General features: G+C 39.9%; 1 protein-coding gene across 1 annotated transcript in view; it reads left to right on the top strand.

Moving 5' to 3' along the window:
* The first annotated feature begins 21,815 nt into the window (after positions 1–21,815).
* The window catches only part of LOC129779579 (acetylcholine receptor subunit alpha-like 1), a 224,381-nt gene continuing 218,846 nt past the window's right edge, over positions 21,816–27,350 (top strand). The window contains exon 1 of the mRNA XM_055787137.1: positions 21,816–22,857. The gene's annotated coding sequence lies outside the window, so the exon portion shown is untranslated. The remainder of the gene's footprint in view (positions 22,858–27,350) is intronic.

Below are 27,350 nucleotides of genomic sequence, written 5' to 3'. Positions count from 1 at the left end.
TTCGTTTATTTGTTTTTTGTTTTGATTTTGAGCTTGAGCTTGGGCACACTTCGAAATTCATCTCCGTGATTGACCTGAATCAGCAAAATTGCACAAAGAACAAATTAAATGACGCTTGGGAGTAGTAGTTCATTCTCATTGTGCAAGTATCGGTTATTCTAACTTAAATAGGCAATAACGACGCACAGTGGCCCCTCAGAAATTCTAGGTGGCATTAAATAGAAAAATGAATGGAAATGCCTTGAAATTTGGTGTTCGATGGTTTTCGAAGGTGCTGAGTCTATTTTTGAGTCATTTTGGTTATGAACTCCAGAGCAAGGGCTGGGGGAGGGGGTAAAATTGAAGTGGCCAGAAGTCATAAAGAGAAAATGTAGAGGGGACCCTAAGGAAGACATTTTGTTATAAAAAACTTTGGAGGTATTTGGAGAATTTTTTGTAGGTCTACTTTTGTATAAATTCAATTAGGAATATTTACTAACTTTCAAACACTCATTTCACAGCACTTGTAGCAAAATTTGAAAAACATGCGTGTTTATCGCTACACTGGTTCAATGCATCAAACACTACGTTGCCACGACGCACAGTGCGGCGTCCCATAGACAAAACGTCAAAAAATTCACTTTTATATTCACCCAAACTAAGTAGGCGGTGTGTTTTATACATGTTTCAGCCATGCTGAAACGATCTCAGTAGCCTTGTTAGCCCAACCAATTTGTCAGAACAAGCATGTGCAGTCAAGAAGTTTCTTCTAAGCACGTGGTAAATTAATTTTCAGTGATTCATCACAGTTTAACATTGAGTTTTCGTTTACGTTCGATATCTTTTAAAGTGAAACCCCAAATGGCGACGGTAGCAACACGTTAGTATAATCCGTTTCCTTAACTATTATTGGGACATGCCGCAATCACTGTGAAAATAAACGCTTCTTCGTTAAGATAGTTTTGTTCCTTAAGAAAAAAAGATACTAAAATTTCAAATCCTTCGTTAAAAAAAGTTCCGCGGAATTCCGCTCCTAAACACCCCTCAACTTTTCAGTCATTATACCCTTGATATTCTGCAAGTGATTCTTGTTGCTCAAGTCTGCTCTTCTGACCACAGTTTACGTTTTTTGGATGATATTTCTACAATCAAGAATAAGCAAATTTTCGAACAATGGCTCCCAGTTGACCCCTCCCAAAGAAAAGATCGTTCACCTTTTTGTTGAGTTTTTTTTTGAGACGGATGATTTCTCTAAGGAATTTAAAGAAGAGCTTTTGAAATTTTGCAAAGTTTATTGCTACAAAATTAACCAGAGATGGTCGAAATGTTGCAGATCATATTCAAAATTCGTAAAGCAAAATTCTGATTGATTGTCAAAACCAGATAAGCTTCCGGCATATCAGAAAGGTAAAACTAAAGACGATTTGCAGTCTGTTCCTCAAATTGGTAAAGCCACCTTGAAATATGAAGTATTTCAAGACCTCAGAAATCGTTTAACGAATGTTCGAAAAAGACAAAAAGGCGACGTGTTGAAGATCTTGTTAACAATGATGCACCTGAAGAGCTTGCATTCGCTGCCAATGTATCAAACTGTTCGAGTGGAAATCAGGAGAAAACACTGACGGCGGCACCAGCACTGACTCTATATGTTGTTTTAGATCTCTGAAAGAAAGTACAATGTACTTCGAAGTACTTTGAATGAAATACATCCAAATTTGCTACCAAGTCTTTATGCATTGAAACAAGAAAAAGCTAAATTAACTCCTAAATTGATCTCTGCGACCGAGACGTCTGCTGAAATAGATTTACAAGATCTTATGAATTGCACCTCCGCTAGCATCGTCAAAGAAATTTCGCTAATGACTTCAACTTCAGTCAATCTCGTCTGTAAATGGGGGTTTGACGGCAGTTCAGGGCATAGTTCATACAAGCAAAAGTTTACGGAAGACGAAAGTTTGTTAGTCGTTGCACTGGTTCCCTTAAAACTGATCGACTCAGCAAATAACGCAAATAACACCTGGATGAATCCTCGGCTAAGTTCAACATCGTACTGTAGACCGCTGAAATTTGTGTTCACGAAGGAAGACTCACAAGCTATTCTTGGCATTCAGTCAGAAATGGAGAAAACAAATTAAAGCGTTACAGATTTTCATCATCAACAACGATAGCGCTCAGATCGTTGTATGTTTTGAATTCCATCTTATTATGATAGATGGAAAAGTGGCAAATGTGCTTTCCGGAAATAAAGCTTCTGCAAAATACTTAATTTGGGGACCTTTTCCGAAAGAGATGAATACATCGAAGGCTATTGAGACAGTACCAAATACCGAAACATACAAGCTAGGTCTGTCACCACTGCATTGCAAGATAAAATGTTTCGAATGCGTAATTCACATCGGTCACAGGTTAGCATTATAGAATGTTTAATAGTGATGACGATGTACTCGTCTTTACCGCACTCGAAGGACTTCTTCGCTAGATGATACTAGCAACCGAAAAGCACGCACTCCAAAACTTGTGCACAATGCACAATAGAACCACGCGAAAAGGACAATGTCCAGTGTCATCGACCGACCAACGAAATGAAGAGATACAATATTCGACCGTACTTGTTGTGTAGAACGTATATTTGGTAAAAGAGCGTCAAGCTTTACAAAATGTGTTGCTTTTATAGTGACCGTCGGCTATCGGTCATTTCTCGTTATTCTAATTCCCTCTCACACTGGCTTAGAATATTTGAATTACAGTTCATTTCATTTCGAGTGGTACCTTACGAGTTGGAACGGTAGGATGAACTAACAATGTTTATGGATAATTCCAACATTCCGGCCACCTTGAAATATGAGGTATTTCAACATATCTTAATTCTACTATTTACAAAATTGAATTCGTTGTTTCTTCCGTTGTAACACTTTGTTCTCCGGGTGCCAAGGGCGACGTGTGGATGTAGTGATGGATTGCCGTAATGAACAGGTTCTCGTGTTGATTCAGTAGCGAATGTGGAATGGTGTACCTCGACGAAGACCGAGAAGCAAGAAAACACCAGGTAGATCTTTCAAGACAAATATATTACATTGGACTTGCAATTACCTGTGCAAAGCGCAGGTGCGCATCGAGCAAGTTCTCCCTTGAAGGGTTGCTCTACCTGGTTAAGCGGTTGAGGTTGATTTCGCTGATGGAAGTAGAGCAATGCGTGCTACGGGACGGATGACCTCTGTAGCTGATGCTGTGCGGAGTGTCACCACTCGAACGATGCCATCTTTTCCTGGATGAAGCTTGACGACTTTCCCCAGCGGCCAATTTGCTGGCGGAACGTTGTCCTCTTTGATGATGACGACGGCACCGACTTCGACGGTGACTGGAGGATTGCAACCCTTTGTTGCACGAGATTGAAGCTGTTGTAGGTACTCTGGGTACCAGCGGGACCAGATCACCTGCAGATGTTTCTGGGTCAGATCCCAATGATCCAAGCGATTATCGGCAGTATCCTTCCAGTTAGGATCAGGAACTGCTTGTAGACTGCTTCCAACAAGAAAGTGTCTTGGCGTCAGGACTTCTAGGTCAGATGGATCCTCAGGTATCGGAGTGAGCGGGCGAGAATTGAGGCACATCTCGACTTGTGCCAACAATGTCAACAGGTCTTCGTAAGTGAGATTGGCGTTTCCAACGGTCTTTAGGAGGTGCGTCTTCGTCGATTTGACGGCAGCCTCCCAGAGACCACCGAAGTGTGGTGCTCGGGGCGGAATAAACTTCCAAACGATCTCATTTTCGGAGCACCAATCGAAAATTTGATCACGGTCAACAGCTTCCACCTTCAGCATACGGTAAATCCTGTTCAAGGCATGAGAAGCTCCTTTGAATGCAGTTGCGTTGTCGGAATGGAGCTCGACAACTTTCCCTCGGCGGGCGACTAGACGACGGAGCGCAGCTAGGAACGCTGGAGTCGACAAATCGCTCACTAGCTCGATGTGGACAGCCCTGTAGCTCGTAGGTGAGAATCGGATCGGTGTGATTCCTACGATACCGTATGCGAAGGAACGGTAAATCGGCAGAGTGATGCAATACTTGCCGATACATTTTTTCGACATCTGCTACGATGGCGACAATTCTTGTCCGGAACCTTAGGTATATCGAATATAGGTCTTGTTGAACCACAGGCCCAACAAGCAGCGTGTCATTCAAGGAATAGCCTGACGAAGTCTTGCATGATGCGTTGAAGACTACCCTGATTTTAGTGGATGTGCGGGATTCCTTGAATACGACGTGATGAGGAATGTAGCAATGCTGTATACGATCATTTACAGGCTCTTTCACCTTCTGCATATGTCCAAGCAACAAATACTCCTCCATGAAGCGATGATACGAGTCCTTGGTTGCAGAATCTCGTTCGAGTCGACGTTCCAGGCTCAGGAAGCGTCTGTCAGCGATTGATTTTGATTCTCCAAGGATGACTGAAGGATCTTCAACTCTCGGTAGACGCACGATGTACCTCCCAGACGAATCGCGCGTTGTCGTTGCAGCATACAGCTCTTCGCAACGACTTTCTTCGGTTGAATGAACCGGAGCTGATGGAATTGTTTCCATTTCCCAGAATTTTCTTAATGTAGCCTCTAGTCGATCATCTGCCGTGGAAAGAAAACAGAACCGTGGAATGCAGGTAGCCGTGCGAGATGCGGGACCAGTGACCGCCCAACCAAAAGATGTTTCGACTACCCAAGGAAGATTTTCGCCAAGATATATCTTCCTACCCGTGTGGAGTTCCCAGTAGCTTTCGCTGCCGATGACCATATCGACACTTCCAGGAACATTGAATAAAGGATCTGCTAGCATCACATTCGGCATCTTCCATGCCGAAATGTCAATCGGAATAGTTGGCAGCTCGACTGAGGGCTGCTTCAGAACCAGAAATTGTAGTTTCATCGAGCATACTTGATCTTCTGACTCGATGGTTGCAGTAATTGCACTGTTGATTGTCTTCGTGGACGATCCGATGCCTGCGACAGACACGTCCACCGAAGTTCGGCGACTGTAGAGTTTCTTCGCCAGCGGTTTCGATATGAAGTTCGACATCGATGCCGAATCCAGGAGAGCTCGAGCTTTGTGTTTATTGCCATAATCGTCGACGATATTGAGGACAACCGTTTCCAACAGTGTCATGGTGCATGCAGTTTGAACTGCCATGCTGACTTGGCGGGAACCAGAGGATTCTACGATTTGTGACGTAGAAGGAAGCGGCTGTTGAACCAGAGATGCTGTAGGGACAGCGGAATTCGATGACATAGTAGATGACACAGATGAATTTATTTGGTTGGCTGATTTGGATGAAACCCTTAATGGAGTAGGATCGTGCAAGAGCGAATGATGCTTCTCGTGGCATGTACGACAAGTGAATTTCGAATTAAATTTCTTGGACTGGTGACCCAAACTGAGACAGTTCCAACATAACCGTTTCGGCGAGACCAGTTCTCGACGCTGGTTTATGTTCTTTCCCAGGAATATCGGACAGGAACGCAACGAATGATTGTCCGAACATGAAAGCGGACAGGAGTAACTCGGAGTTGATGTTAATGCTGTGTTAGCAGACACTTTCTGCTTGAAGTACTTCTGTTGATTGCCGGCCACCTTCAATGAGGCTGAATGATGGCTATCTGAACCAACGGAATTGATAACACGAACCCGTTGATATAGAAACTCGATCAGTTCATCGTACCTAACATTTTCCTTTTGACTCGTTTTCTCCTCCCACGATCTTAGCGTTGCTTGGTCCAGCTTGTACGAAAGCAAATTGATGAGCGGCGTGTCCCAATGATTCACGGGTTCACCCAGTTTAGATAGGGCGCGAACATGACGTTGATAATCGTCGACCAAAGTGTGAATGCGTTTCGCACACTCCTGCTTGACTGCTGGTAAGTCGTATAATGCGCGAAAGAGCTGCTTCTTTAGGAACCGTGAATTGTCGTACCTCTTTAGAAGTGCATCCCATGTAACTGCGTAGTTGTCGGCTTCGATGTTCACCGATTCTAATGGTTTCTTGGCATCCTCTTCGAGTGATTGAATAAGATACTGCAATTTTGCAACGGTGGGAATGTCAGCATTTGCATGAACCATTGACGAAAATGTGTCCCGGAATGAAATCCAACGAGAGAAGTCACCGTTGAATTTTGGTAAATCTATTTGTGGTAGACGGAGATGAAAATTTGACGCGAATTGTTGTGGACCCTGCAACGAATTGTTCAAAGTTTCGTTCAGATCCCCTGTGCGCTTTGCAAGAAGAAACCCCTTCGTTTTACAGAACCGTTGTTCGAAGTCCACTCGTTCCTCAATGTGCTCATCAAGTGACTCCGGTTTGTCATATTTTTCGATGATATCCTGACACTCCATGAAATTGACATACAACCGATCTAGGGATTCCAACCGTACACTCAGCTCACAAGCATCGCGCTCGTGATTATATTCGCGTACAAATGTGACTAATCGCTCAGCTAACTGCTTCTCTGGTTTTGCGGACATCCCGAACGAAAGCGAAGCGGAAACGGCAGTAATCAGATGAAAGCGAAAATCCTTCCCAACGTGAACTAACCGTTTCTACGCGAAACCGTACCGGACGAGGGTGATACACAATCGAAACGTGTTAATCCTTCCCGAACCGGTGTATAAACCCCTTCGCGACGTATCAATCGAACGGAAGTGGGTCGTCTTAGTATCGAAATCGAACTCCTTCCCGTCGCGAACGTACCCACTTTACGCGGTTTCGCAAATCGAGGGCGCGAGCGGTTTTCCACTCGATATGCGACCGTCAACCACCAGCCACAATAGCCTTTGGCTACCCACTTTCTTACGTTCTAAGAATTGCTACTGCCAACCACAAATATATAACTTGGAACAAACTCACCGGGATCAATCCAATGGGATGAGTGCTTGTATAAAGGAATAACGTAATGGCGTCAAGTTGTCCTAATGACGTCCAGTTGGCGTGTAAGATGGCGTTCAGTTCTGTTCCAAGCCACGCCACCAAGCGTCCAAAATGGCAGCGGCGTCGTTCTTCAGAAAGGTCAATCACTTCACAACAATGGCTACTATCCGCGATGGCCAGACACAATGGCTGTCTTCTCCATATAACAGATTAACACCTGTCTTCGTGCAATCTCACGTGCGAAATTCTTGTCCACACAAAGTACACACACTAATTATTTGCCGACGGTGAATTTGTACCGTATTTCGAACGTAATGCTTACTATACCCGCGATCGAAATAATGGTAGCAGCGATAGTCACTATCGTCCACCCAGTTCACCGTCACACCGAGATCAGTAATTAATGATCTTATGATCGAATTTTGCTTCCCACAAATACCGAATAATATTCGCCACTAAACCACGCGCGACGAAAGTACACAATTGATGGTGATTGAATCGAGATTAATTGTTCTCTGTACCTCCGAAGTTTACCCGACTTGGTAAAACCTCCCAGCGCACACGCACTGAATTTTTAATACCCTCCGAGGTTTACCCAACTTGGTAAAACCCAACTTGGTAAACGCACTGAATTCGCAACGCACTGCAAAGGATAGTGGCAGACCGTTGACCCACACGATCGGTCAGATTTCCACCTTCAACACTATCGCGACGCGCACTTTCCGGTCTGAACCGCCTTCGATCCGGTTCGAAGGACCAATGATGACGATGCACTCGTCTTTACCGCACTCGAAGGACTTCTTCGCTAGATGATACTAGCAACCGAAAAGCACGCACTCCAAAACTTGTGCACAATGCACAATAGAACCACGCGAAAAGGACAATGTCCAGTGTCATCGACCGACCAACGAAATGAAGAGATACAATATTCGACCGTACTTGTTGTGTAGAACGTATATTTGGTAAAAGAGCGTCAAGCTTTACAAAATGTGTTGCTTTTATAGTGACCGTCGGCTATCGATCATTTCTCGTTATTCTAATTCCCTCTCACACTGGCTTAGAATATTTGAATTACAGTTCATTTCATTTCGAGTGGTACCTTACGAGTTGGAACGGTAGGATGAACTAACAATGTTTATGGATAATTCCAACAAATAGTGTATAATAACTATCATTCATTCCAACAGATTGCCATTCAAAACCTGGCAATAAAAACTGCTGAACATAAGCAAGAGTATGAAAGCAGGAAGCGAGAAATTCAAGAGGCGTTCAAGTCAAGGATGGGTCTAGTGTTCGACAAGCCGAAACCGGAGTATGGTTCAAGCAATGCCGGCAATACTGCACGAAAATTTTTCTCGGATCCACAAACCAGCTCGGAAATAACAGGGGTAAGTGTGGAGGTGATAACGAATTTCGCTACAATTCTCCGTATAATATCGTCGGGGCGAAAAATTGAAATGTCCAAATACCAGAAACTATTGTCGGATACAAGAGATCTCTACATAAGCCTGTACGGATGGTATTTTATGCCTATAACTGTGCATAAGTTATTGGTACATAGTCCAGATATTATGGAAGCATTTGATCTGCCTATTGGCCAGTTATCGGAAGAGGCTTTAGAAGCTACACACAGGCTGATCAGGGAGAGCAGGTTGAAGCATACAAGGAAATCATCAAGAATTTACAGTAATAAGGACTTGACGAACTATATGCTGCTTTCTTCTGACCCTTCCATAGCAGGGAAAAGAAAAACTATAGCGAATAATAATCACACGGATCAATGATATTTCTTCTTTTGTTGCTGATACAGTTGAATTTGATTTTGTTTGTCTTAATAATGAAACTGAATAATTTACAAAATAATCAAAATATGTAAGAAAAGAAATAAGACATGAGCTTTCTCATCACATTAATTAAAAGAGGTGTAGTTATTCATAAACTAACAAATATTACAAAATAGAGGAAAAAAATTACCTTTAAGGAAAATTCCAAAATAATAAATAAATAATAAATAGTGTACAGTTTATCCTGCTATACAATACATGTATGAAATGTTAAAATTAAACGTGACCCTAGAATAGAAAACATTTAAAAATTGAAAAATCACCACAGTGGCGTTTGCGTAACTCGGATGAAAAATAAAAGTTTATATTATTTGTGTATTATCCAAACAGGAAAAATATTCCGGAAAGCATTTTATTTCTTCATAACATTATTAATTTGGCGTTTAAGATACTTTTGCGATTATGTACAAAATGTTAGTGTTTTATGCAAAAAAAATCGTATAAATCATTAATCTTTTATGCAAAGATTAAGAATATATAAATCAAACATTGCTCTAGAGTAAAATGTATTTAATTGTTAAAAATGAAGCATTACAACTTAGACGAAAAATGTATAAAAAAAATGAAAAATCACCACGGTGGCGTTTAGGTCACTGTGTCGTCGGATGAGATATAAAAGATGGTGTGTTATTAGCCTTTTATCTAAACAGGAGAAGCATTCCAGAGAACAATTTAATTTTTTGTCACTATTAATATACTATACACTATTAATTTGGCGTCTAAGACACTTTTGCGATTACGTATAATACATAAGTCTTTAATGCAAATAGTAGATTTCATCATAACTAACATTTTTTCCATTATACCTATCCGAAAAAATGACTTTAAGGGTTGTTTTGATTTTTGTCCCGCATCCCCATATATTCAACGCACTGTGCGACGTTATCGCAACGACAATCTTCACGGACACTATTGCCATATGTGATACCAGATGCCTTGAAGGTTAACCTGAGACCTGAGAAGGTAGCCGAGAAAGCTCAGCTCATCTAAAACAAATAGATAATATATTATGATCATCGAGTGTACTCTTTATCGAACCCCAATCGATACGGCAAAGGAATATCTTTGAGAAACCTGATAAGGAAACCGAGAGAACACCTGTAAAATTGATAAAAGCATATACTCCGTTATTCATCGCGTGTATTTTTTAACGAACTCCAACCGTGACGACGGAGTTATCTGTGGGAATCTTTAGAGGTAATCGAGAAAACTCTTTTAAAACCAATCGGACCGGCGGCATGTTCCGTAAATTAACGAGAGTACTATTTATCGAACTCCAAACGTGATGGTGGAAAAACTACAGACAAACATTTTTTGTATTTTGTGTTTTTGGTTTGTTTTTTTTTATTACAAATAACGTGTTTTTTTTATTACAACGTGTTTTTATTTATTTATATCTCGAAAGAATGATAATGGTTTGGTCACAATCGTAGCTACGACATGTGTCCAGATTTTACCATCCGACCAGATGGTATCCCTACATATTTTACCACTCACAAACGGTTTGAGTCCTGAGTAAACATTCGCATTAACATTGGAATGAATATGCTTCATAATGAAAATGGACATACTTGAAGGTGGAATGCACATACTCCAAATAAAAATTATGAATGAAAAATATCCTTTCTTATCAAATATGTATTTTTTGTACATGAAAATCACATTTTTTTTGCAAATGGGAGAATTTTTTATTGCGAGAAATGCACTTAAATAAAATTTTAAAATGCAATGATGTGTTTTAGTTGAAACATCATGCAAACTATCTTCGGGACGGCTAATTGGATGGAGATTAATATACCTCCCAAAATGAACGTTGTCGGCAGATGTCGACACTGTAGTTAAACCAAAATCACTCTCTGACATTTATCGGCACCGGTAAAATATTCTATTCGAGAATTCCTTCATACATTTATCTGAAACGTGCTGTGTATGACCGGAGCCGTTCTGCTATTTTTCCCAAACAGTTCGCACGCAATCAGTTCGTTCGGAATCAGTTCATATAACGAACTACCGTTCTTTAAAAAGCTATGGGTGGGTTATACCTAAGATATAACCGTAAGGTTGATGTAGGACTAGCGTTGACTTAGAAATCATTTGATTATATTGATTAAATTGTTGATTAGTTGATTAGTGATTGAGTGAAACAATTTCCGATTTCAATTTCCAACAAATCCCGATTTAGGTCAATTCATGCATTGTGATAGATTACGTTCTTGGTTGCAAATCTGACGTATGTAATGATTGCTTGTTCATTTCATTCATTTATGGCGGACTTCCAAAATGTAAGATAATGATGATGACCCCCCTCATACCCCTACAAAGGTTTGAACTGGCCGATTTATCTAATAGATAATATTTATGTTTAACCAAATTAAGAGAACAGTATTATAAAACGAAAATCAAAGCAAACTGACTCTGTTGCAGGCATGAATTTCTATTAATCGAACATTATAAATAGGAAAAAAACTGTAAAAGAAAAACAATGGTTTTATCCGTATCGACATTAACATAATAATAATCTCAACTTCAGGCCTAAAGTTTTTTTTTCCAAGGCATGAAAATTTCCTACCCGGGAAAATCCTTGACAGATTGGGAATTGAACCCAATATCTAAAAGCGTCTACTTAGAACATGATAGAGATCTGCCACAATTCAGAAATACTCGATATGACCATCCGATAAAAAGATAGTTTATGACAATTCTGAATGAGCTATCCCCATTCCAGTTTCCACTTCAGACCCCATATAAAAATGTCATTAAGTATCAATGTTCTGCCATTGTTCACTTAACATAATCCAGGCCTACCAAACGCGCGCGAAGCTCCAACTTCCGTAGACAACAGTCACTATTTTTTTTACAATATACATTAACAAAACAACAACAAAAAAAAAAATCATCATCATCAGTACGAACATGGTAGTTACACCTGTAAATAAATTTGGGAACGGAAGAATGGCTAAACGATCAATGCATTTTACATTTCGCTCTGTGTACAAAAGTACTCGCCCCTTGCATATATATGGGCCCCCCAAGTACATTTGGAGTCAAACCAGACCCCAAGATACTTGAATGACATAGCATGAGTGATCGGTTTACCCAAAAGTTGAAGCTTTGGTTTTGCTGGTCTATGCTTCCTAGAAAAAACCACCATCTCTGTTTTCTCCGTGGAGAATTCGATCCCTAGCCCGATGGCCCAGGTTGAAAAATTGTTCAAAGTATCTTGCAAGGGTTCTTGCAGGTCGGATTCGTTTGATCCTACGACAGACACCACTCCATCATCTGCAAGTTGTCTTAGGTTGCAATTTTGTGTAAGGCAATTGTCGATGTCGCTTACATAGAAGTTGTACAAAAGGGGGCTTAAACATGAGCCCTGGGGGACTCCCATGTAGGAGTCTCCGACTTACTGTCGAATCCCCATGAGAAAAATTGAAATGTTTCTCACAAAGCAAGTTATATAACATATTATTCAATAGAGGCGGTAGACCCCGAGAGTGTAATTTGTCTGACAAAACCTCTATTGAAACAGAATCAAAGGCCCCCTTCATGTCCAAGAATACTGAAGCCATTTGTTTTTTTTTCGGCGTAAGCCATTTGAATTTCTGAAGAAAGCAACGCAGGTCAATCATTCGTCCCCTTGCCCCTGCGGAACCCATATTGTGTATCTGAGAGTAGGCCATTCGTTTCAACCCATCGATCAAGGCGAAACAAGATCATTTTCTCCAACAATTTCCGTTTACAATACAGCATTGCTATTGGGCGGTACGAATTGAAGTCGGACGCGGGCCTTCCGGGTTTTTGAATAGCTATAACTCTTACTTGTCTCCAATTATCTAGAACAATATTATGCTCCATGAACCGATTGAATAAATTCAACAAGCGATGTTTCGCCACATCAGGGAGGTTTTTCAACAAGTTGAACTTAATTCTATCCGTTCCTGGAGCCGAATTGTTACAAGAAAGGAGAGCAAGAGAGAATTCTACCATCGAAAACTCGGAATAAAGATCGCACCTATCTTGTGGTATATCTCGAACATTTTTTTGCACAGGAGCGCGGAATCAGGACAAACCTTCCGTGCAAAATTGAAAATCCATCGATGTTAATATTCTTTGCTTTCATTCGTTGAAGAGCGATTTCTCATGTTTCGAGCCACTTTCCATAATTTTTTCATTGACGTTTCTCGTGACAAAACTCCCACGAAATTTCGCCAATAAGCACGTTTTTTACCTTTGATCAAGTTTCTAAATCGACGGCGCCAGTGGTTGTGTGATTAGCGTAACAGCCTTACAATCCGATCGGCCTGGGTTCAATCCCAGCTGGCGTCGTTGGGATTTTCTGAGGCGAAAAATCTCTGGTTACGTCTTCCTTCGGAGAGGAGGTAAAAGAAGTTGGCCCGGCTCATGAGTTGTTGAGTCTGATAGGTAGGAACAGGTGAAGTCGCCTCCCTGATGTCTGTGATTGGCACTGAAGTGGCGGAAATAGGCCGACGAAAAATAAGCGAAAATAAAAAAAAAAGTTTTTAATTTGATTTCCAAGGTCCAAATACGATTGAAAATTTTTAATGGTTCCACGTTTCCGAAAAGCTTTGAATGCGTTCGATTTATCCTGATAAAGCTTGGAACATTGGCTATCCCACCATGGATTGGGAGGCCTTCGACGAATAGTGGAGCCTGGGATGGGTTTCGTTTGAGCGCGAACCGCGCTGTCATAGATCAAACGAGAAATGAAGTTATACTCCTCCAATGGAGGCAAACCATCTCTGGAATTGATGGCTAGAGCAATCGCGTCCGAATATTTTTTCCAGTCAATGTGTCTTGTGAGGTCATATGCCATGTTTATAGATTCAGAAGAATTCGACCCAATGGTGATGGAAATTTTGATTGGCAAGTGATCACTACCGTTGGGGTCCTGGATTACATTCCACTTGCAATCTAACGATAGTGAATTCGAGCAAAGCGAGAGGTCAAGAGCACTTGGGTTAGCAGGAGGTTTAGGTACACGTGTTGTTACAAAGGTCATATATCAACGATGAACGATTGTCGTCGTACTGTTCCCCCCAGGCAGTTCCGCGAGAGTTGATGTCTCCCAAGATCAATCGTGGCTCAGGAAGAAGTGAGCACATGTCAACAAGTTGCTTGCGGCTAACCGCAGCTCTCGGAGGCCAATACAAGCTGACAATACAGAGGTCTTTGCCTCTGATGTTTGCATGACAAGCAACAGCTTCAATCCCTCCAATAGGTGGAAGGTCAATTCGAAAAAATGAGTGGCACTTATTGATCCCCAATAGCACCCCTCCGTATCTGTCATCACGGTCCAAGCGTATAATATTGAAATCATGGAAAGAGAGATCATCTCGCGAAGAAAGCCAAGTTTCGGACAGAGCAAAAACATCACAATTGAACTTATGAATTAAAAATTTGAATGTATCCAATTTAAGGATAAGACTACGACAATTCCACTGTAAAACAGTGATATCTCCGACCTATTTGAATTAGACATCAAGAGAGATAATCATTGCAAGGAGGGGCCATGTTTGCATCAATTGTTGCAAAATTGTCTTTAATACTGGAAGCATTGAGATGAAAATGGTTCTGATAGAGTCGGAAACATTAAAACACTTGAAGATTTGATCCAAAAGGTCAGACAACTTTATAAATCCCGATTGGGAAGTTGAACTGGACGGAAAAATAGGGACAGTTAGGGTTTTTGATGTCCCCTCGAGTGCTGGGTCGTTCGAAGGTGAACTATTGCCACGGAAGCCAGGAGGAACCTGATTTTGCTTGTCCGCTGCACTCGATTTTTTAGGCAAGCTAACAGGGGTTGTCACCGGAGGGACTTGTGATTGAACTTTAGGAGTGGTCACATTTTTGCGCCGGGGATTCCCTTGGAATCGGCCCCCGTTAGCTGTGTCCGCTTCCATTTCGTCAACGAGCAACGTGGCGAAGGCATTTTGTGTGTTGATTGGTTGTTGTTCTTGAGCCGGTGGAGAAGCGCCCTTCAAAATTCCCGCAAAAGTGCGCTTCTAGCGTTCCTTCAAAGAGCGCTTCTGTTTATCCCAGCGACTCTTATAAGTTTCACAAGCTGAGAGCTCGTGTGGGGATCCCCCGCAATATGGACATTTATGCTCAGTCGCACTGCAGGGTTTCCTCTCATGTTGCTCTCCGCAAGTGGCACAGCGCTCTTTGTTGGCGCAATAGTCTGCTGTATGACCAACTGACTTGCATTTGTTGCAAGTCATGGATGAGCTTTGGCACGAAGAGTCGCACTGGAAGCCTTAATTTATCCACCAGAACGTAGTCAGGCAGGGCGGAACCAGCAAAAGTTACTCGAAACGAGTCGGACGGCGTGAACTTTTTTTCTTCCCCATTCTGGGAAACTTTTCCTAGTTGATGGCAGTCCAAAATTTTAATTTGTTTCAAAGGGAGCTGTTTAAATCTGCCATCTCCCTTTTTTATTATTTCGCTCCTCAGACCCGTTTCCGTAATCACCCCCGAAATTTCTACGTTATGGCAGGGCACATAGGCGCGATATTCTATAACAAACCTATTGTCGACAACAATATCGTTAGCGTGCTTCCGATTAGCCACGACAACACGCAGTTTGTTCGGTCTAAACTTGGAAATTTCAACCACGGAAGAGTAATATCTTGCCAGATCTTTCGAAATTTGGATGACATTAAGGGATTTTCCCTTTGGTTTGGGCCGGAAGAAAACAATCCATGGGCCAGATCCAGGTGCATCTTCTGGATAGACCTTGACACGGGGAGAGGAAGCAACTGCGGGGGAAGACGAGGTCGATTGTTGAGCGGGAGCGGGATCAGTAGGGCTGGGAGGCAAGTTCGGGAGTTGAGTGGAAGCGGGAGATTGAGGGGGTGAAGAGGAAAGGTTTGCAAATTTTTTTGAGGGGGGCTTGTTCAGGTGGATTAACTTTTCCTCTAAAGAGATATCTTCCGAGGGGGGAACGCGTTTAAGCGATTTTCCAGCTCCCGTAGGGGGGTAGACAGTGGATTCAATCTCCATGTCAACGGTTCCTCCTTCATCTGCCATTTAAAGTGGCAGATGTACTTTTTTACTTATCTTTTCAATTTTTTTTTTGATTTTTTCTTAACCTAATAACCTTAACCTAATGAAATTAATAATACTTATCTTGCACCCAGTGCGGATCCAATGGTTTCCTACTCGAATCACGTGTCAATCGTTCAGTACAGCTGAACCGGTGTATCGCAACACAGCACGATGAAGGTGTCGATCACGAGAGGCGACAAATTCACCAGCACACAGCGCCCGCGATGCAGGCCTTCTTGTGATTGCTTCGATACAATCCACTCGCAATATAGGGAATCCCGTTAGGATGCGATGATCACTTCACCAGCCACGAGAATAACGGTATCACTTCCTTGCTCGATAACGATATCTATATGCGTCCGGCGGCTTCGAACTTAGGAAGACGAATGAATTGTTGACTTGGTTTTCTATTTTTTTTTTGTTTTTGTTTTAATAAAAAAAAAAAAACTATGGATGGGTTATACCCATGATATAACCGCAAGGTTAACGTAGGACTGCCGTTGGCTTAGTAATCAATTGTATTTCTTTAATTAGCAATAATCCCACCTCGGATGATCCTCATTGGGTACGATATCGCCGCTGCGCAGTGCTGTCTTTTGTGTATTGATTAAATTATTGATTAAATTATTGATTAAAATAGTGAATGAATGAAACTATTTACAAATTCAATTGCAAACAAATCTCAATTAAAGTCAATTCATGCATTATGGTAGTAGTTATCACAGCAAATAGTTATCAATATTTTGCCTAATCCTCAAACGGTATACGTAGAAGTTCAGTGAGCTAGCGACATGAAGGGATATCTTCCAATTCAGACTTGAATAATCGAGCCAAAGCGTTGCATTTGTATCCACTTTTGTAGACCGTGATAGCAAAACGAATTCTGGAGTATAAAAATGTTTGGGGGTATAAAAGTTTTGACTTGAATGTGTCTGTAATTCCGATTCTCCCAACTTCTTGGTTTCGGAATCTGTATTGGGAAAACACATTCCGGTTTGCAAAAACGCAAGCGAGCACAAAAGTACTCGTAGTTTGCATCTTTCCCCAGGCTTCATGGTTTTTGAAGTGTGTGTTAGGGAAACATTCCAATTTGCAAAAACGCAAACGAGTACTAAAGTTCCCACTGCTTGCATCTAAATTTCTATGCCGATTTCCACAGGCTCCATGGTTTTGAAGTCTGTGTTAGAGAAACATTCCGATTTCCAAAAACGCAAGCGGGTACAAAAGTCATTTCATGATGGATTGATGAAATTTTTGCGTTAATCAATTTCGAAAAGAAGAAAATAATATATGTCATGAAACTAACTATCGAACAAATTATCCTAACTGAAATACCCACTTCTGATTGGTCGAAATTGACGACACATGTGGCGGGTCCCTAACAGAGACAAAATCAAGCTGCGTGGGGAAAATTGGCATTGCACATATATTCAAGCCATGGCATTGCACATATATTTTGATCTGTCCATGCGACAAAAGATCCATGGAATCCCAGATCATCTACGCTCCGATTACATTCCGGAGATATTTTCGGCAGAATATGGGAAAGTTAGATCTGATAAAATGTTCTTTACTGACGGTTCATGCATAAACGGGTCCACTGGCTTCGGCATCTTCAATGAAAATTCCAGTGCCTCTTTCAAACTCAAAGATCCTTGTTCCGTGTATGTCGCTGAACTGGGTGCGATATATTACGCATTAGGGATCATTGAAACATTGCCCATCGACCACTATTTTATTTTTTCAGACAGTCTCAGCTCAATAGAGGCAATCCGCTCAATGAAAGTTGATAAACGCTCATCTTATTTCCTAACAAGAATAAGACATCTATTGAGTGTTTTGGTCGAAAAATTATTCAAGATTACCTTAGCATGGGTTCCCTCTCATTGCTCGATTCCGGGGAATGAGAAAGCGGACTCGCTAGCTAAGGTGGGCGCTTCAGAAGGCACACTTTTTGAAAGGCAAATTACTTATAACGAATTTTTTCACATTCCTCGTCAGGACACACTCGTTAGTTGGCAGCGCATGTGGAGTGAAGATGAGTTCGGTCGTTGGTTACACACGATTATCCCTAAGGTTTCGACGAAAGCTTGGTTTAAGGGATTGAATGTCGGTCGTGATTTCATTCGCGTGATATCTCGGCTTATGTCCAATCACTACAACCTAAACGCGCATCTCTATCGAATTGGGCTCGCAGCAAACAATCTTTGTGATTGTGGCGATGGCTACCACGACATCGAGCATATTGTCTGGTCGTGTATCCGGTTCCATGCTGCTCGCTCTCAGCTCTCTAGAGCACTGAGAGCAAAAGGCAGACAATCGGATATCCCCGTCCGGGATATCTTAGGTAGCCGTGATCCTGATCTTCTGCTTCATCTATACCTGTTCCTCAGGAACGCCGATGTCAACGTTTAATGATTTTTCCTTCGTTGTGTCCCTGTTTCGTATCCCTCCTATTCGATCTATAAACTTTTACTTAGTCGCGGCAATACATACACACACTCTTTACAGATACACGGGCCAAAGGTTGTGCAGTCCACTGATGATTCAACAAAAGCCAAAGGTTGTACCGCTCATGACAACTCTACACGAGCTGATGATTGCGCCGGCTAGTGACCATTCTATCCTGGATTCCTCGAGAAGACGCACCACGCTAGATATGGGGTACAGACTAGGGGGGCGTTGCTGATTAATGGTCAGCTGCATCCCAATAGGAAGTATCCCGTGTCGGGCACAGGTACAGATCATTGAAGACAGCAACATCACAATTACGAAAACACTTGTAATACTAACCTCGAGCCAACCGCGAGTAATCGGTTACATATTACTAACATAGTTATAAGGCAAACATTGTCGAAATATTGAACTCCCGGCCCCGTCAGGTTGACGCCATATGAGCCTTAATAAAAATATATATTTTGGATAAAAAAAAAATATATATATATTCAAGCCGGAGGCATTTTTGTATTGCAAGTAAGGTGAGTGATACGATTAATTGTAGCAAATAAAATTGAAATTTGGAACTTTAATGTTGATTGCTTCGTGAAATTTCATATCAATGACTGATCGTGTATTGTGAAAAATTTAGCACAAGTGTAAGTGTAAAATTGTATGTGGTAGCAGTTGTGTTAAAAATGACATGTTTTTTTCCAATTCATTTATTTGTTAGGCTCAATCGCATGAGCTTTGCGAAGCCACTAATTCATGATTTGTTTATACAGAATTTCAACTTAAATTTATGTTTAGTAGGTTTCGACCGATTAAAAAAATGACATGATATATGAAATGATTTATTTCAATTTTTCATAAATAAAAACCAAGGCGTGTTCCCGCTCGAGAACGATAGTTTGGTTTAAGCTGTCTGTTTTGTTGTGTTCATTCTCTCCCAAAGAAAGTTTATACGGCAAGAAAAATTGGAAAAGTAAAGAAATATTAGAAAAAGTATTAGGTGTTGTTAGTCCAATTAAAATTCGCATTGGGTTGGATAAACACAAAGAAAGTAAAAATTATAAAAAAATTACCCTTTCCATTTCAAATATGTTTTCTCTATATTAAAGTAACATGTTTTTACTGATGAGAAAAAATGATAATTGTGTTCGGTATTGGTAATTATCTTATATTACATTGGTGAGTTTTTTTTTTATTTCATCCATACATATCATAGGAGGCATCTCGTCTAGGATCACAGAGGGCGGTTTTCATCATATCTCGTTCCACTTCAATATCTTTTATCTAATATGCACCATCCAACGACTGTTTACCATCCTTCTGTCATCATCACTCGGTAAACACTGGTGGAGTGAACAAACAATACCCAACAACCAAACAAAACTCCCCTTTTCAGGACCACCAAATCATTATCAAAGAGTTTAACGATGTAATTCATCAAACTTATCCAAAATCAACAGATAGCCTAACGGAATCCTACGTCAACTATGCGGTCATGTCTCGGACACAACCCTCCTGTGACTTTTTTTTCTTCAAAAAATTACAAAACAAAGTGTCCGAAATTTGAATCGAACTTTTTTCCTTCGATTCACATTTTGGACAGTTTGTTGATATTACAATGTGAGTCTTCAGGCTCATTCAGGTATGGGTAAGGTATCGTATTATAGAGACTTTAAACTTTTTCAGTTCATTCGTCTCTAGCCTTGAGAAAGGCCCTTGGAAAACTTTACTCTACTCCAGCACTACACCCCCACCTTCTTGCCTTGAGAAAGATCCCTCGCCGTCCAGCTCGTCCAGCAACGATGTTGTCCAGTCGGTGTCCACGCAACGAATGCTTATTCAGACATTTTAAAATCCTTTATAAATAATACACATGTTTTTCAACTACAGACCAGCAGATAGATAGCTTCTGAATAAGGACTGGATGAACTTCTAACAGAAGAAACGTTGAATCCTCCATATGTTGCCATGTATCCTGGTAACTCATCAACTCACGGTAAAAGTAAGCCTCTCGTTACTCCTGCAGTGGACACAAGCGAGTCCTGGGATGTGTTGTATGAAGAAGAAGAACCTGCGATGAAGTTGATTGAAATGACGAAGCGCCAAAAACATGAGGAAAGGAAAAGGAGATGAAACGGGAAGAAAACCAAAATCCAAATATTAGCTAAGTTGAGGAATCAAGAAGAACGGATGAAGCAGATAGAAATGCTTGAAGAGTTGAAAATGGCAGAAAAGCTGCAAATTCCGAATTAACATATAAAGGACCGCACGTTTTGGAGCAAACTTGAACGCTTCATTTGTTAAGAAAGCCAAATTGGTACAAAAGGATAATGATAAAATAAATGAAACTATGTAACAAAAATTAAGAATAAAAATTCAACCTCTTTAAATAGCCTTGAATTATGTTAGCTTGAAGATCAAATAGCTTGAGTTCAAATATATAATTATCATTTAAGCAGTATAACCCTTACGGTATTTTAAACCATGAAGCTAAAATAAAGACATCAATAAACGACAAGCGTTCTGGGGGAAAATAGGGGAAAGGATAAATTCTTGGAAATATCATAAAAGAGGCTGTTGAAAATTATTTCAAGTTATTTAGAAAAAAAACAAGTGTTAAAAGTTATATTACAAGTTTACAAACCATCAATGGTTGTAGACATTTGTGTGTGCATAAAAGGTTGCAGCACACTTTTAGACAGGCCAAGTCGTTGTTATTTTCGCATGTTCGTTAATTTTATTGCATTAGTAATTGTACAGAAATAAAAGTTTAGCCTAAAACCACAAGAAATCGTTTTGCAAACAGACTGTCCGAAATACGATTTCACTCTGTCCGAAATTTGATTTTTTTTAATTAATAGTGTCCGAAGTTTGATTTTTATTCGCTTCAATTGAAAAACATTTTTATTAGATAATTATTGATGTTTTCAATCAAATATGTACCAAAATAGAAAGCATAAAAGCATATTGAACTAATTTATTCAAAATATCAACCATATAATATCTGTAAATAAAGTTTAGATCTGTTTTCTGCATCAAATGCCTAAAGCATCCGAAATTTGATTCAGAGCGGTACTTAAATCATTAAAACATAGTCCTGCGTTCAAATATTATTGAGTGAAAAATCAATCAATTTCTTTGCCTTCAATTCTTCACGTCTATCCCACTGTGCTGGCGACTATTGCAAAATACGTATGCGTATGGAAATATGTAGTAAAGAGCGCGGCGCTTACGAGCGGAGATGGAAATTGATCTCACCAAGGCGTCTAGAATGCTGAGGCGGCCTGCAGACGGTTCGGTAATGTTAATGTTCATTTCTGGCGACTGGCTTTCTCGTTTGGCAGCCGAGCGAATGCATGTAAGGACCTCCGACAATGGAAAAGATCTCGGATAAATTACACACACAGCAATTTGCTCGCCGCTATCTGCCAGTCAGTGTGAGGAAAATCCAAACATTTTTCTCGCGGTGGAAGAGATTCCTTGGGAGAGAAAAATGAAACAGAGCTCCGCTGGGAGGGTTGCGATGTTTGACTTCAAAATTCGCGAATACCCGAATGGGAACGGCCAGTGACAAATGAAGCAAGCTAATATATAATAATTCCAAGTGCACAAGAAATTAGATGCTAACAAGATTAACTTCGAAAAGCCATTTTTGATTGGAAGATTTCTAACGGTTACGTGTGTGCTTTCAACGGGGACTGTCAATATTTTCGTACGCTGGCACATGTGAAGCATTCCATAGGGGACACTCCCTTTACTGTGTTTGCAAGGAGCGCGAGAGAGGACCGTTCGTATTCTCCATCCGTTTGTAGCCCAAATCCATGGCTGCGCGTGAATATACTGCAGTCCTGCGCAGTTGGGCGGCTACTGATCTTTTCTCAATCGTCTCCAGTTGCCTTTGAGCCCGCGGATTGATGAAATCGCTCGACTGTTTGTTAAGATTGCGATTTGTTGTCATATTAGATAATTTTTGTTAAAAATTATTATAATTAATGTAGTTCGGTAAGATAGAAAATTCCAGCACTGGAAAAAGGATTAGTTGGAACGGCTGGAGCTAGAGAGATGCGGCCCGAAATCTTCCTTTTCAAAATCTGACTGGTGAAGATGAAAAAAACTGTGTATGCGTTCTTGGTGTGAGATCTGTGCTCGATGTGTATGGCGATGTCGAGGCAGTGCTGCTGACGAATACGAATACTGGTCCACCTGACCCGAGAGGAAAAAACAGAAACTCAAGCCACACCACACATTCGCTGGCAGAATATACCAAAAAAGATTGGCCCAGAAGTTAGAAACGTGCGAAAAATTGTTTCGTTCAATGCAGGCTACATTCGCTAGCTTGAATGGATTCTGTTATTGGGCGAGGAAGAACATTTTTGGGCGATTCCCTCGAGTGTACCAGAAGATTTGTGAAAACAGATTTGCAAGCTAGAAACAAGCGAAAATGATGCCAGGAAAAGTGAAGTTCTCGAAAATATAGCATCCGGAGAAAACGGAAAACATCGTGAAATTTTGGAAAAGGGCGAATTCTGCAGAGAAGAAAGTGTTGATACGATTCATGTGCGGATATAATCGGAAGATAGAAACCGACATTGGAGAGGAATGAATGCAATTGTAAGTGAAACAGTGACGACCGAAGCGATCAGGATTACCGTGTGGATAAGTGGTGAAAGCACGCCTTGTTGAAGTAAACCACCAATTGTCGGGATTAATTTGATAATAGCTAATATCAATCGTTTATTACCTGTAGCGTTAAGGTAACAAACGAGTGATAATAAAGGGGTACACATTGACAAGCATAAATTATGTTTCCACATTGGAAAGCATCAGAAAATTACGCCTTGGATTCGAGAGAAATAACATTTTGTGCAGTTATTTTAAACAGCAGCAGCGTTGAGTGTGTCTCAGCCAACGAAACAAGGCGAAAATGAAGAGCCTGTGGTGATAAATGAAGAGCAAAACCGAATTTCCACCTACTTTGCCGAGTGTCGAGAAGCAAAATGGTGGTGGGAGACGACTCGCTGCTTTTTACCGCCTCTCCAAGGGTTGGTTTTCCACACTTCAACAACCAATTTGGTTGACTGGGTGGTGACAATAAGGAAAAAAAATATTTTTTTTTGATCTTTTGATTCCCCATTTAAGGGTAATTGTTTCCATTCACGACATCCTTCAGCTGCAGTCGAACGTATCATGCGTTGTCCTCTAAGGGAAGCAAAGTGGAATGTTGCTGTGAATCAGATATGAAAAAAAAAAATACACAAATAAGAGAAAGGTTTCGCATTGTGGAACAGCTCCTCTCTGGGTGCTATACTAAGGGTCGGTGAAAAAGCACAGGCGAGATGAGAAACGCGTCTGATGACGTTAGTGATGACGCGATGGTTTACTTGCACATTGTTTTTCGGCTGAAACGAATTTGAGGCGATGTCTGTTTTGTGGCATATTACCTTAAAATTTAAAAAATGCCTAGTTTCATCCGTGATAAGAGAATACGAGATCTACACGCAATCATTTGTTTCATCGAGCTTCCGGCGAGAACGAAACACCCTTTTAATTGTTTGATCGCATCTTGATTCTTTGGATGTGGTGGCTCACCTAAAAAGCACATATCAGGGTGCTTGGGATCCTTCGAGGTACTTATTCAAATGTAATCCTCTGTTCTGAACTGCCCACAGAACAATGAGCACGCCTTTTCGTGTCCCCTCGTACTGCCGGTTTATTTATATTGATTTTCCTCTGCTTTCGCCTGAGAGATGGTGTTGGAAGCTGCAAGAGGCAAAGTAAACGCCGCAGGAAGTAGGAATTCGAGATGGCAAATGAACGGAGGCGAACAAAAATTTGTGATTATTTTGCGTATTTTATTGTTCTCTGCACCTCGCCTGATGGCGCTGTTGTCTCTCACCCGAGAAGTAGCGGAAATGGAAGAAATTTCTTTAATTTTATTTTGAGGCGATGGAACTTCCACCAATAATGTACATTTTTTGAGTTGCTCTCGAGACCGAGTGTTTACCTCTCTGTGCATTCCGTAGAACGGGAATCTAGGGCCTTTGTCAGAAAAGAAGTTTGTTGGTTTAAGGTAGATATGAAAACAAAACATCTTGCGTTCCGTGTATTTTATACCACATAGTTCTTTTAGATTATAATTAGAACGTATTCACAAGTCAAATTAATCCTTAAAGAATAACGGAAAATATTGTTAGTACAAGAAAAAGAATTTTTGATACTTTTGAACATATACCATTAAAGTAATGGGATCTATAATATTTTGAAAATATTGGTTGACCTAAGAAGACTATCATGTGAACGAATACTGTGGAGAGAGAAAATTTTGCAATTTAAGCTCCGCCCAATGGCAACGTGCTCACTTGACCAGAGTTTTGTTCATTAGAAATGTGTGACCGTGTGTATATCAACTGAAATAAAACCTTTGCGATAGCTGTTCAAGAAGAAGAATGATGCTGTCGATGTTTGCTCATCATTATTATTCTCGAGCATATTATTATTTCTGTGAGGGAAAGTATAAATCACGAATCAACCATCTTTAGTTGAATCTGCAAAACTATAACTCTCTCCACACACTTTCTACCAAAAAGTTATTTCAAAAAACTCGATGCACTCTAAAATAATATTCAAAGTGATAAACCAGTGGATTGAATAAAATAATTTCGCTATTCCACGTCAAAAATGTGGTCGTATCGAAGACACAACCCTCTACAATTTTTATATCTGAAAATTGACCATAACTTACTTTTTAAGCCATTTATTGACTACTAGCGGTAACTGGAAATGTTATTATTGAATATTGACGAATTTCATGCCAACTCGACTGGCCGTTGGCAGCACCATCTCAGATAGTAGTGAAACGTTGTGGGTGTAAAGACATGGGTCATTTAAGCAACTTTGCATACTTGAAATATTTGAAAAACAATTAGACTACTTTTTGGAAAAAGCCAAAATTTTTTTCTTAAATTTTTACAAAAATTTATAACTCAAAAACTATGATACCTACAAAATTTATGTCAAAGGATGAAATGTAGGAAATTGTTTAAATTTTAACGAAAAAATACTAAAAAATTCTTCGAAAAAAAAATTTTTTGGAAAAAAATTTAATTCAAAAAAAATATTTTGAAAATTAAAATTATTTTTTTTCTCAAAAGCAATTTTAAGAGCTATTTATATCTAATTCTGAAAGAATTAAAATTTCTGACAAGTTTTCAATACATCGGACGATGGGCACATTTACATGGAAAATGTTTTTCGAACAACAATTTTTCCATGTTTTTCTTTGAAAAAATGCTATTAATGTTCAATTCGCAACATGGCATAAATTATCGCATTTTAAATGCTCTGCTAACTTTTCTATATTTAAAAACATGTCAAGAACATGTCAAACGTGAGAATTTACACACAAAAATATTACGAGCAAAACATTATTTTTTTCAGGAGTCTCCATACAAAAATGACATATATTCCAAAAACATAAAAGATAGAAAGTTGATGTCTTCAACAAAAGTTTATTTTTTAACAAGATCTAAAACTTTTTCGAATACACTATATCGCTATCTTGACTTTAAACAAAATTAGGATAAGTTCAAAGAAAACATGAAAATGTTGTTGTTAGAAAAACTTTTTCCCTGTAATAGTGCCCATCTTTCAAAGTATGGAAATTTTAAGAGCTATCCATATACATATTTTTAGAAATTTTCAAAAAATAAGTTTTTGAGAAAAATGAATTTTAATTTTTAAAATAACTTTTTTATCAGCGAAAATTTTTTCCAAAAATTTTGTGGTAATTTTTTATGAAAATTTAAACAATTTCTTACATTTCATCCTTTGACATTAATTTGTAGGTATCATAGTTTTAAAGTTATAAATTTTTGTAAAAAATTAAGAAAAAAAAAATTGGTTTTTTCCAAAAAGTAGTCTAATTGTTTTTCGAATATTTTAAGTATGCAAAGTTGCTTGAATGACCCATGTCTTTACACCCATAACGTTTCACTTCTATCTGAGATGGTGCTGCCATCTCCTGAGACGAGTTGGCATGAAATTCGTCTATTGCTTTAAAATAACTGCACCCAAACTAGCATTGGCAGAAAACATTTCTCGGGTAACTTTTAAAAAAGTCCTCTGTAACATTCACATCAACTCGAGAAAAACAATCCACTTTTATCACTAGCAGTCAATAATAACTCTGAAAAACCAATCGTAACTGTTGTTATGTGATTTTAGTTTAATTTGAAGCTTCCGAGCGAAAAATAATACATTAGACGTTTTAACTGACCACTTTGTACATATGACAAATTACGTTGCACGATGAGAATTTGAAAATAACTACTCATCAACGATCCAAGCACTTGCATTTCGTGCTAAAAGCAGCTCATTATTGTTATTACTCGTTGAATTGCCCTAAAAACGATATCAACACCCGCAAAAAAAAACCGAAAACTTAAAATGACCGAAGTGCGACTCCGTGGTGTTTTGATTGCTTTGTTACTTCGGACGTTTCGAGTGTCAGAGGAAAGTGGCGTCCGAAGTAACAGTCGCAGTGTCAATTTATTCACGAATGAAGGAAAGAACTTTCTCACAGTGTCGGATGAATTCTCTTCTGTTGAAACTCAACATCATATCTGTCATAATAAGTATAACACAAGAGTCGAGACGCGTGAACTTTGTCTGGTATATTGAACGAAAACAGCATGAACGAATTTCGAAAAGTGGTTGAATGCAGACTTTCATTACTGTCAATAATTTCATTTGATTATCACGAACGTTAAGTTGGTTTTCATCGCTTACAGTGATTTTTTTTATTGAAAACGTGTTCGATTTCCATATTTAGAAAAAAAAGAAAGGACCAGGAATACAGAAAAGGCAACATTAGTTTTCGTTGAGTGTTGACCGTTGTGTGGTGTTGAGCGGTTGAGCGATGTTTAGCGTTTAACGGCGTTGAGCGATCCGTTTCCGCTTCAGTTTTCTTTTTTATATGCTCTATCATACTGACTTTCAACTCTGTTTGGTTGGTTCGACATTTCCATTTTTCGAAGAATGTCGGGAGTGCGAGTTGAACTCGTGAGCTTTAGCGTGAGAGGTACGGTCCGTTTCAGCTTTCTATG

Source organism: Toxorhynchites rutilus, chromosome 3 (assembly GCF_029784135.1).
Source record: "Toxorhynchites rutilus septentrionalis strain SRP chromosome 3, ASM2978413v1, whole genome shotgun sequence".
In the NCBI taxonomy this organism is placed as follows: Eukaryota; Metazoa; Arthropoda; class Insecta; order Diptera; family Culicidae; genus Toxorhynchites; species Toxorhynchites rutilus.
This window is presented reverse-complemented; position numbering and strand designations above follow the sequence as displayed.